The following is a 12,851-nucleotide window of genomic DNA, read 5'->3' on the forward strand; positions in this document are numbered from 1 at the left end:
TTTTATTGCGCTTTAATCTAACACAAAGCACAGCAGACCCTTGTGTATTTATAAATCATGACGATAATGATAAGATAATATTGAGTATATATATAGATGACGGATTAATTATGTCAAATAGTTCATCTAAGATTCAGTCTTTATTATCAACTTTACAACAGGAATTTGAGGTCAAAAGTAATGATTTAGATTATTTTCTTGGGATACAAATAAGAAAATTGAACGATGGATCGTTAATAATTCATCAATCAAATTATGCTTTTAACATAGTTAGACGTTTTAATATGCAAGACGCAAAAGATTTGGCGATTCCATTCGACAGGGCAACGGCATTAGAAACAGAATCAAAACCAATTGGTAAGGATGTGCCATATCGACAAGCGGTCGGATGTTTATTATTCTTATCACAAGTAACCAGACCGGAGTTGAGTTATGCTGTCAGCTACGTGAGTATATATTTATCCAATCCAACGGTAGCTCACTGGATTATGGTAAAACGAATTATTCGTTACATAAACAAAACAATTGATTTTGGATTGTACTATAAAACTGAAAATAACTCAGATTTTAGTGTCTATACAGATGCAGATTTTGCTGGAGATGTCCAGACAAGAAGGTCAACGTCAGGCAACCTTTTTATGCTAGGTTCTTCTACAATAGCATGGCAATCTCAAAGGTAAGTTTAAGTTCATGTGAGGCTGAATACCTTTCTGCGGCAGAATCAGTAAAAGGGATCATTTGGTTTAAACGTTTATTACAGGAAATCACTAATAATGAATATATTCAACCAATATTATATATAGATAATCAAAGTGCTATTCGTTTAATTGATAACGCAGAGTTTCACAAACGAACTAAACATATTGATGTCAGACATCACTTCATTCGTGAGAAGTATGAAGATAGAGTGTTTCAACTTCAATACAAGGAGACAAAGGATCAGTTGGCAGATATCTTCACCAAACCATTGCCAAAGGAACGATTCGAGATGATCAGATCAGCTATGAATATCCACAACTGGTTTCAAGTGTGTTGGGACAATAGTTAATTAAGGAAAATATTAATTAAGGGAGAGTGTTGAAATGTAATTAATATTCTAAGGTAGTTTTAATGTGATTAGTTTAGTATGTCGAGGAAGACACTATTGTATGTGAAATCTTAGAAAGTATTTTGTATGAATTGATTTAACCTAGATTTATGATATAAATACCTTTGTATGTGGACAAGGGGACACACTCGTTCCACAGCTACTATTTTGTTAATGTGCTTGTTACTTTTGACTTATACATATATCTATATTGTATTGTAAATATTGATTTAACTTGTGTCTATAATATTAACTCTATTATTACTCAAAGTGTTTGTTTGTTATTTCTTTTGTGTTCCACTACAATTAATCTCAACACGTATTCTGGGTACTACACAAAATATAAAGGACAAAATCGATTCCAAAAACTATGAAAAAATCAAGAAAAAACATGCTTCCGAATTTCTTAAAAACCATACACAGAGTTTTGAAAATTTCTTTGTTGACATCTATAAATCTATGAAAGGATTAGATTTTAATGTTTTATTATTTTATATAAATGGAAATAGAACCACCTTTGTTTTTCCGAATGAATGATAACTAAAAATGCTTTTAATATTTGTAAAAAAAAAAAACCTGTTTATTATAAAATATTAACCTTACGATAAAAAGAATTGTGTAGCAGCTAAAGATAATCATTATAAACTATACATATAAATAAACTAATTTTAAATATGTGAATTATGCGGTAGTAATATATATATAATCATATTCCATTAAATAATATTGTCGATTTAATAAAAAAAATATATTTAAAATTGTATTCAAATTTTTTGTATTAAAAAAAAAAATTCGTTTTGAGTGATTGTATGAGTCTATATGCATTCAAAATTGTATTGTTTTCTATAATATATTGTTATGTAAAATTATCGTTCTTTGCTTGTTGCATTTTCATAATATATATGTTAAAGACTTTAGTATAATTTTATGGGTTTATTGTGCATGTTAATTTAATTTTTTTGTCTTTTAATAGACATATTATTATAGACTAACACGGTATGTTTATTTTACATAATAAAAGAGTCAAATTTATGCATTAAATGTTTTCCAACCAATGCGAGTTTTAAATATTACTGTCTCTGTCGACAGTACACGTTTAAATCAGAAATAAAAACAAATAATATATGTTAATTATGTGTATACAAAGTCATCAAAATGTCCTGTTTCAGTACTTTTTTATACGAAATAATATTGGTTTAGGTAATAGTTACTAATGAAATTATTAATTTTTCAATTAAACGATCAATAATACATTTTAATGTTCCAAATATTTTGTTAAAAGGATAATGGCTATGTATTATGTATATGTTGTATGTTGTATTTTCGTTTGAAAAAAGCAACACTATATGATTAGGTTGCTTATCAATTTTTATTCTAACAATTTTTTTTCATACTTTATTTGGTAAATATATAAGAACGTGTAGAGAACCATAAAGAATAAGTAAAAAAAGTAAATAAAACATTTAGTAAAAAGTGATAAAGACAGTGATAGCTTCTTCCTCGTGCAGATGACAGTAAGGAACCGAATTAAGATCCATTTTAAAAGCATAAGCAGAGAGTAAGTTTTGTCAAATTCTGAGTCTGAAAGAGGAAGAGATACATCCAGGAGAAAGGTTCAGCTAATGAAACCACGGGAAACTGGGGAGGATAGGGGTGGTAACCGATGCAATTGACCGTAAATATGAGAAAGGGCAGACCATTTAGTTTGCTAAGCTTACATTAAATATTATATTTTAAAAAAACCAGAGCAAAACGTGTGGTATATATAAACCATAGTTCACGTTTTTGGGCTGTGAGCAATGATAACGTCAATGTTTATATTTATTTAATTGAGCCAACAACATTATTGTTTATTAAATTGTATATTACTCTATATAGTTTTCTTAAAAACTATATAGAGGTCCATAACAATGGTGTCATGATTTGATAAGTTTTTTTTTAAATTTAACGTGTTTATGTTTAAATATGCAAAATCTGCAAAAAACATACCTAGTTCTCCGGCAATTAAAAAAAACTATAGTCCCGTATTCCACGACTTTTTATACTATTTCCTGATCTCTAGGACCAATATTATAGGAACTATGAGTGTTTTAGTATGTTTATTGCTTACTGGGCTACCCCACAAATCTGAATTTTTTTCTGTTATGTAACGATCATATTATTTTACCTGGCCGTTACTTCTCGCCCCAAGTCAGAGTGTACATAATTGTGTATGAATACATGTTGTATAATTGTGTATATTAATTAGTAATCTTAGTTTTAGAATAAAACATCTTTGTAGCCTGTAGCTGAGAGTTAGGTAATTTAATAGTGTGATCGCCCGTTTTAGCTCCTCGGGTGATATACATATTATATTAATAAGGGAGACGTCAAGGCCACTTATACGTAGACAGCGGTCTATTTAACCATTTTCCTGTGGGGATAGGTCTATTTTAGCTACATTGCATAGCCTAGCCAGCTGTCAAATATGAATGTGACGGTTCTAATGAATTTCATAACACCTACTAAATTAACTATACTATTTCTTAAATTCTAAAAAATTATTACTTAATACATACAGGTTATTATTTTAAAAATTCAATATGGTCAAAATAGTAAGTCAAAATTAAATTAAATTTAAAATGTGTTCACATTTGTACAGAAATTGAAATGTTGAACATTGTTTTAAAATAAACGTATTATTGGTAGATCTCCAAAAACATCAGCAAGGAAGATGCCTAATTAAGTTGACATAAAGAGTTTTAAAAATGAATGATTAAATAATAATTTTTTTCTAATTAACAAAAAAAAATTACATACATTTGTATATTTAAAAGACACACTTTGCACTTCTAAAAGAAGCATTATTAAGAATAAATTACACCATAAGCCCCAAATTTTACATTGTTTTAGCTACTTAGTAGCTAAAATTTTAGTGGTTTGATATTAGATGACTTTGTTAAAATTTTTCTTAATGGAAAGATTTTTCTGATATAACCAGCCATAGTGGTTCACCAGAGACAATATTATTAGAACCATTATTTATTATAAATGAAAAACTTACTATTGTGTGTATGTAGAATAATGCACATATTTTATTGTTAGATTGCAAATTTGGCATCAATCAATGGATTTTATGCATGGCTTCTACTTTCAGGTGATGCTATCGTATTGTCTCCACATCTACAAAGTCTTCTGTTACTTGAAAATGATAACCAAATGATTAACTAGTGAAATTTAGAAAATAAAAATATTTCTGTTTAAAATAATAAAAGGTCCTACTTTTATACCATTTGTTCAGTTTTTGCAATCATTATCTTATTCATGTGTACTGAAATTAATGTACATTTTTATTTGTTAATTAGCAATAATAATCAACCTACTGTTAATATCACCAAAGCGCTATTTAATATGTAAATTCTAACATTTAAAATAGTGCACTATAAGGGCATCACGAGTATTAGATAAAAACTAAATAGATATTTGAATACGAATAAACGTATTATCGATGTTTTAAGTAACTAAAGCATAGTATATTGACACCCAACGAATTTGCGGATTTGGTGACCTAACTGTCTGTCCTAACACACTCTAAATAGCGCCTTCAGCTTTACTGACAGGCAACTTATTGGACCCTAGCGTGGCACAGCGTTAGGACGAGGGAATGAAAAAGGTTATCGGTTAAGAAATTAGTATATACACAGGAAAGAGGAATATGGGTTAAATTAAATCCAGGGACACTTGTGGCCGGTCCGGTCTGGTGCAATGACCACAAGCGTAATACTTACAAACTATAAAAATTGCCTCAAAACCCTACCGCCTCTGCCGATGTTTTTTTTGTCTGTATCTAACTTAAAAACCCGCTAGATTGATTTACTTTATCAGCAAGTCTACCAATCATTAATTATTTGATTCAGTTTGCGCTTTTAGGAAGAGGGGTGTGTAAAATTAGAAAAAGTTCTACTCGTCACTCTGAAAAATAGAAACCAACTACCCTCTAAAATAGGATTGCACGTTTTTCTTTTGCTATAAATTCGTTTAAATGGTCTGATCGAATTGACATTTTTAACAAACATTTATTAGGCATGCCTCGGAAATATTTTTCTAAATTCTATACAACTACATAAAAATACATTTTAAATTTAGCTATGAATTATAATTAACTAGTACAGACTATACAACAATATTTTGTTAGATACATCAAAAATTCAAATCACGTTGCTTGATTTGGAGTAGAATATCACATGTGTTTTGCGTAAATTTGAATAACCCAAAGTTAAACGAAAAAAGGTGTTAACACCAACATTAAATCAAATGATATTTTCTAAAAGGTTTATACGAATATTAAAAAAAAAAACAGTGGGAACGGTACTTATAAATTATTTGTTTTTGTATTAGATTCTATTTTGTAGAAATATTATTGTAAACATTTAAATTTTGCAACTACTATTTAGTTGAATTAAATTTTTACACCACAATTGTAATATATGCGCTAAAAAATGTGGTTTTTTGTTATATATTTTGTTTATTGCACATCTTTAGGTATGACCATTAGATGTCTATTTGAATAAGTAAATACACAATATTACATCAAAATGTGTTTATTCCCTATTTTGATAAATATTAAAGTAGTTTACTAATACTGTTTTTAGAATACACTTGAATTAAAAAAAATAAAAATGTTTGGTTTAAAAAAATACAAAAGGGGTTCTTATGGCCGTTTCCGTTTGGTACAATGGTCATAAGAAAAGATCTAAAAAACTAAACATTCATGCCACCACTAAAAATTAACTTAATATTATTGCCGGATGACAATTTATTATTTACAAAATAATACACGAAAACGATCTTGTTAATTGCACATTAATTGTACACTAATGTTATTTTAAATTGCCAACGAAATTCAAAAAATGTATCAACAGTTTAATAAAATAGAAAAAAAGAATTGGAAGACAATATCCAAACTATTAATGAACAGGACAATAATGAAGGAAAGACATTGGACGATTGGGTTCCTGATGACAGGCTAATAACTGATGTAGGTGATTTCAGTAACAGAGATGGTTATTGGTTGTAGTATTGGACACATGTAAGTATAAGTAGTATGCATTAACGATAGTAATTATATTGGGATGTAAGTTTCTCCTAAAATTCTTAACTTATGTTATGCAAATATTTACAATACACTATTTACAGACTATGTTAGACTATGTTACTACATGTATAATTTTATATTATAATATTATATTGCAGTTGTTTTTAAATGAACAAGTGTTTTAAAAAACACTGCAGCAGGTAACAACACGTTCTTTTTTTTAACTCAATACACTATTGTATTATATGCAAATGGAAAACATGAATTCCTGATCAGCGTATAATATTTATATTTTACTTGAAAAAATATATTATAAAAATCAAGTTTCAGCTTATAGTTTTATTACTAAATACAATGTTGTGCAAAGTGTTAGTGAGTTTCTTGTATTTCACTCTAATAAACAATAAACAAGCATTTTCACCTCACGCGGACAAAACAACTCTTCCGGACGTACTTATCGCACTTTTGGGCCACGCACCATGGAACCACATCGTCGACGTAAAAGCCAAACGACCAGATTTCGCAAACGAATGGTTTTCTGGGAACGATATATATATACACAGAGGTTTGTATCCGCGCACTAAAAACATTGGATATTCTCATGTTAATGTCGAAAACGTGTATACAAAATACTACATGGTCAATAATTTGTTAGCATGTGTATACGCGAACGTAACAGATACATTTACAAAGTTGATTAAAAACATTTTATTTGTAAATGTGTATGAAAGACGTCAATCTCAAAGTAGACTACTTCAAAGACAACGCAGATTAAACAAACGTCAGGAAAAAATGGGTCGTAAACAAATTCTTGGTAAACGATCGAGAACTGAAGTTCAATATGATAATCAATCACTTGAGAAAAATTCGGAAAACCAGTTGAATACCTCGGATGACCAGAAAGATAGCAAATTGAATGGTATTTCTGTGAAAGTTTGTAAAGAGACTTACTACGACTATGACTTTGCGTGGAAAATTTTCAATTTTACGTATCAACAATTATCGGATAGTCAGAAGATGTTTGAGCACATGTACGACGCAATAACTTATTTATACAATTTAATTGATCCCGAGGCATTTGTATTACATCCTACCATAAAACACACAACAACATTATTAAATTTAGTTAAGTGGTACAAAGATATATCGATAAATTTTAAACATATTTTTCCAACTTATATCGGTGAACTTGATGTGGATTATAAGAAAAAAGTTAGTGTATTGCTCACAAAATTGTTCAAGTTAATTAATAGTAATAATCGGTATTTCTTAAGCCCATTTGTAAAGAAATGTTGCAGACTGCCTGCAAAAGAAAACCCGAACATCACAAAATTAATACAGAAATTTAAAAGCAAGTTTCCCCAAAATAACAAGCTGGATATCATATATCAATTTAAAGTTCAAATTCAAGAGCTCGTAAAAAAGGTTATCAAAAATTATCATTTAGATTTAGGTTTCGTGCACATCGAAAAATTTACTTTTGACAATCTTTAATTGTTATCTTAATAAATCTGAATGAATTATAATGATAAAAATACATTTAAATATTGAAATACATGTTATATTATAATACAAAAGAGTTATTACTATATTCATAACCATTAATTCACTCATGACTCACTCTACTTGACGTGTTATTATAATATATAATTGATAACATAATAAAATAACAAATATATAAATAACTGAACCCTACTTATCCTAATGACTCGCACCAGTAAGTAATACGTAAAATTTAAATATTATAATGTAAGTTAATTTTTGTATTTAAGTCTGGCCCACAATATCTCGTAACCCTATTACACGGAAAAAACTAAATGGTTGATATTTTAGTTGGGACAACCATTGTTATATTATCGAACCAACTAAAATGTATCATTTATTTAGGGCCCAATAAGTTTTTAGTTGGGAGTACTAAACTAAATACAGACCAAAAGGTGCGAACGTAAACTTCCGTTTTTTCCCGTGGAATTGCTGTGATTCTTTCAATAATAGCTACTTAAAATTTTCCTGATAAAAACCCTATGAGATATTGAGTAGATCACTTTAAAAAATACGCTGAAGGATAAGCAAATCTTACTGAAATCTAAAACCCTTTATTTTTACCTATTTTTCTGGATTAAGAGTTACAATTAGTATATTTTGGTCGTTCTCTTATCATTTCCATCACATTTTTTCTTCTATAAAAAAACTCATAATATGTTAATCTAGTATGTAAAATTATTAAAAAAAAGTTTTTTTTTTTAAGTTTTTTAAAATATTATATTCTAGGGATTCCTTTTACTACGCAAATGGGCCTTGGTGATATTAGATCAGGTTCTGTCAAAATTGAAGGTGACCTAGGTGATACGCCTAGCGGCTGATATTTAATCGGCACCTGAGGGAAAAGCAACAACGCATGTGGATTGCTTATCCCTGGTGCTAAAGACAAGGGTGCTAAAGTAACGTTATTACGGTCTTCGCAGTTTAATAAAAATTGAGCCGCCGACACAAGGTGACTTTCAAATTGTACCAAATCAGTTTTGCCAAACCGTGTGCTACCAAGCTCATTTGCTCTACATAGGCACCATATTAAAGATTTATGATGCCTGCGGTGTTGATTAATCCTATCATTATAAATTACTTGGCATAACTTATAGAAGAAGAAACTTAACCTACATTCCGTAGGACTACGTACGATCTTCGCTGCCGAATCGACTTTATGAAATCGTGCAAATAGTTGATATTCCATGGCGAACTGTTTAAATATTAAATTAAAATGAATATTCAAAAATTTTACTTAAAGAACTTAAAAAATTATTAATCCCTTACGTTAAAATTTAAATAAATAAAAACTAACCCCAATACCAATATAAAAATTAATTATTATTAGTATTTATTATTAATTATTATTATTAAGCTCATTTAATATATCTCCTAAAAACATGCCCTATATGATTAAGTTATCAATAGTTCGTGCAAATGCCTTACAAATTCTATTAATATCGCTAGTATCTATTACATCTCGAATAAAATCTAAAATTGGGCCAATTGTTCTATTTAGCTCCTCCTCAGTATAAGGATTATCTATTAAGGCATTAGCCAATCTTACATGGTTTCCTAAACATGTTAATGTAACGAAATTTCCGTTTGAAACTGTAAAATGATCTTCCGTATCCATTGCTATTTTTAGAGCTACTATGAAACTAATTGCTCGTGGTCGACTCATAGTAATGTTTGAATATGTGCTTTTAAAATTAAAATAATCTGATATACAGATATGATAAAAAAAATAAAATTAATTAAGAAGTTAAATAGTAATAATTATATGGTAATTAAAGCAAGTTTCCTAGTAATGCACACCAAAGGTCTACATGTTCCTGCCTATAAGTTGTTTCTATTATGCTTCTACTCATCATAGAACTATTTAATTCTCCATAAAATTCTGTCATCATTACTGTTAAAGCCTCTTCGAATTTATTAAGATTAGCTATAGGGTAACCATGTCTTAGTTGGTTATTAGTTTCAAGAATTATTTGTTTATACGTTTTGTTTGATCGACGAAGAAGAGCTTCGTTAGCAACGTTAATGAATAATTTAAAGAAAGATATTTCTTTTAAACTATAATGTAAAGCCATTAGTTAATTGAAATTAACTTACAGATTTTAATGCGTATATGGTTATATCAGTGAATACTCAAATAGGTTGATTGATAGATATGAATATCTGAAATAATTATTATTTATTATAACTAAAGTATACTATAAATAAGATTAAAAGATATCATATTAAATTTTTATTGTTATATAAATAAAAGTGTTACTAAATATTAAATACGTGTAATTAAAGTAAACTTTGTAATAAAGAATATAAAGGTTTGATATATTCTGGTTTTGAAGCTAAAACAACAATGCTCATACTCATTACAGATCTCTCTATATTTCCAAATATTCTCTTAATTAAATGTTTTAGATTTGTTTCGAATTTATACATTTTATCCACTGGGTATCTATGTGGTAAAAGGTTTTTAGCTTCACGAGCTATTTGCTCAAATGATTTTTGAGATTTGAGTATGAAACAATCCTCATGTGCAATGCAAACTACGTTTCTAAAGAACGTAATTTCTTTTAAACTAAAAGATGACATTAACGAAGTTTCTAACTTACGGTTTAATGTGAATATGTACTATGACAGCAAGTTTGCAGATATTGCTCTCTTGTACAGAATATTATCTGAAATATATATGATTATTAGATTTAAAAAATAAAATTATGATTGTTAATATTTTTAACTTAACTATGTACTATATAATAAAATTATTCAATTAATTTTAAGCTTCTTATGAAAATTGTTTTTTTGTAACTATTTTTTAACGTGGTGAAGGTGGGGGTGGACCCGGAATTAGGTTAAGTGCCACCACCTCTTCTCTACGGACACCATTCGAAATTCGATCTCTAAGATCTACATAAAATCTCGGAGTGGTCGAAGGTGACTCATTTGTATTTGTACGTTTTTTACAAGCTAATTTACATTTAAATACAATGTAAATCGTGGTTATTAGAATCATAACTAGAACTACTATTCTTATTATTAAATAATTTATAATAGAATAAGATTTTGTTTGCTCGATTTGGTCTCTACGATTTTGTTCGTTATCTATAATTTTATTTAAATCAGTTAATGAATGAGATATTTCTTGTAAATTGTTAAATTTAATGTATCCTATATCACTCCAGTCTTTTAGATTGGAGTACGAAACAATCATCATGTACAATGGAAACTACGTTTTTGAAAAACATAATCTCCCTTAAACTGTATGACGACATTAGTTAATCGAAGTTGACTTACGTTTTAACGTGAATAGGTACCGTGACAGTGAAACTGCGTATATTGTGCTTTCTTTACAGATATGCTTATCTGAAATATATATTATTAATACAAGTCGGGTCGGGTCACAGTTACGAGTCGGGTCCTGAAGCATCCGATCTCCCACCTCTTCCCATAAATGTTTCAATGTATTGTTTATTTTAGAATTTAATCTATTAGTGCCAGACAAACCGATTTTACACGATCTATAAACTTTTTTCCACATAAAAAAAAAAAATTATCATAATACGTTTTGGTATCAAAAAAAAGACCTTACCTCTCACTATAAGGTAACCCCAATTAGTTTTTCATCATCAACCTCTGTAGTATGATAAAATAGTACGATATCAGTTTCCAAAACTTCATCAAACGTTCGATTCAAATAATCATCTGTCTCAAAGATAAATAATAGAGCGGGTTCTCCAGGCAATGCTGCAGTCACATTAAATGAACAAAATGTTTAAGAAATTGTTAAAAATACCATATTATCTTTTTTAAAGTAAGCTACCAAATGCGACTCCTTGTGACTTATTCCAGCAAGGTTAACAACCGCACATTCATTTTTAAAAATAGTTTTCGGTAAGCTGCCACATGAAAATACAACACGGAAATGCGGTTACGCTTTTTTGGCTATGTGCCAGAGCTAAGACATGAAAATGTCAAAAAATAAATTTGATCTATGTAAAACATAGTTAGAACTACTTTGAGGAAGAAAAACATGGTGGTTAGGTTTCTCTAAATAGGGGTCATATAAGAAATGGTATAAAAAATCATATCGAGTCATTTTCAGCAATGGGAAGCTATTATAGCAGAGAAAAAAATGTTAAAACATATTTAGAAAATGAACTAAATAAATCAAAAATGTATAATCTATATGTTGAAAACTGTAAAGAACATAATGTACCAACGGGTGATATAGCTTGTAACGGAGCAACACACCACACGGCCGTACCGAACAGTAAACACAACGACAGAAAACCAGTGACAAAAAATCGACCAATGGGATTGCGGGGTTTTTATGAGAACAGCATAAATACCGACCGCAATCCCATAATCAGTACAGTCTTCTTCCAACCATCCGGGTATCTTATACACTGGATAAATTGGTAGCCGACAACTACACTATCAACCGCCAGTGTCTACCAGCAGTAACCACAGCGGCCCCAGCAGCAGCGGAACCGACAGAAGCGGCACCCGCAGCAGACGTGCTGACAGCTCACACGGCTCCACCGACGATTCCACATCGAAGGCCGTCCTTCCTAAAATACAGAGTCACTTATTAAAGTTGCGCTCTCCTCCCGGTGACTAGAGTCCGTAGGCGCTTATTCAAGCTGCCCTACCTTCGTCCTAGTCATCCCAATACATCCCCCACACTTCTGTATCCTTGATAGGACAATATAGTACTATAACTGTGAGGTACATAGTGCCCGTTTAACCCAGCGTGAGAGGCGAACTTATGCGAGTCCCGCCCTCACTGTTACTTATTGTGTTACCTAAAACCTCTGAATAATAAAGAACAACCGTAATATCAAGCATCCGTTTTATTATTCAACACACGACACGGCAAGGCACCCGCCACCCGTATCAAGCTAAACATTGGTTGTATTCTGAGATCTTCAATAATGAGTTTAACTTAGCATCTAAAGAGCCTGCCAATGATTCTTATGACAGTTGCGATAAATTTATAATAAAAATAAAAAATCTAACCATAGACGTAAAAGTTTGGCTACAAAAAAATTTTGAAGCACATTTAGATGAAGCAAAACTCAGACACGCTGAAATAAAAGACAAATTTGTAGCCAACGATTCTGGCTGTAAGAAAAAAAAACCATAATGGTTGATTTA

Source organism: Adelges cooleyi, unplaced genomic scaffold (assembly GCF_023614345.1).
Source record: "Adelges cooleyi isolate 19-005CV unplaced genomic scaffold, UGA_ACOO_1.1 ACOO_flye_CR_arks_rails_tigmint_CR_PRNA_575, whole genome shotgun sequence".
NCBI classification, from domain to species: domain Eukaryota; kingdom Metazoa; phylum Arthropoda; class Insecta; order Hemiptera; family Adelgidae; genus Adelges; species Adelges cooleyi.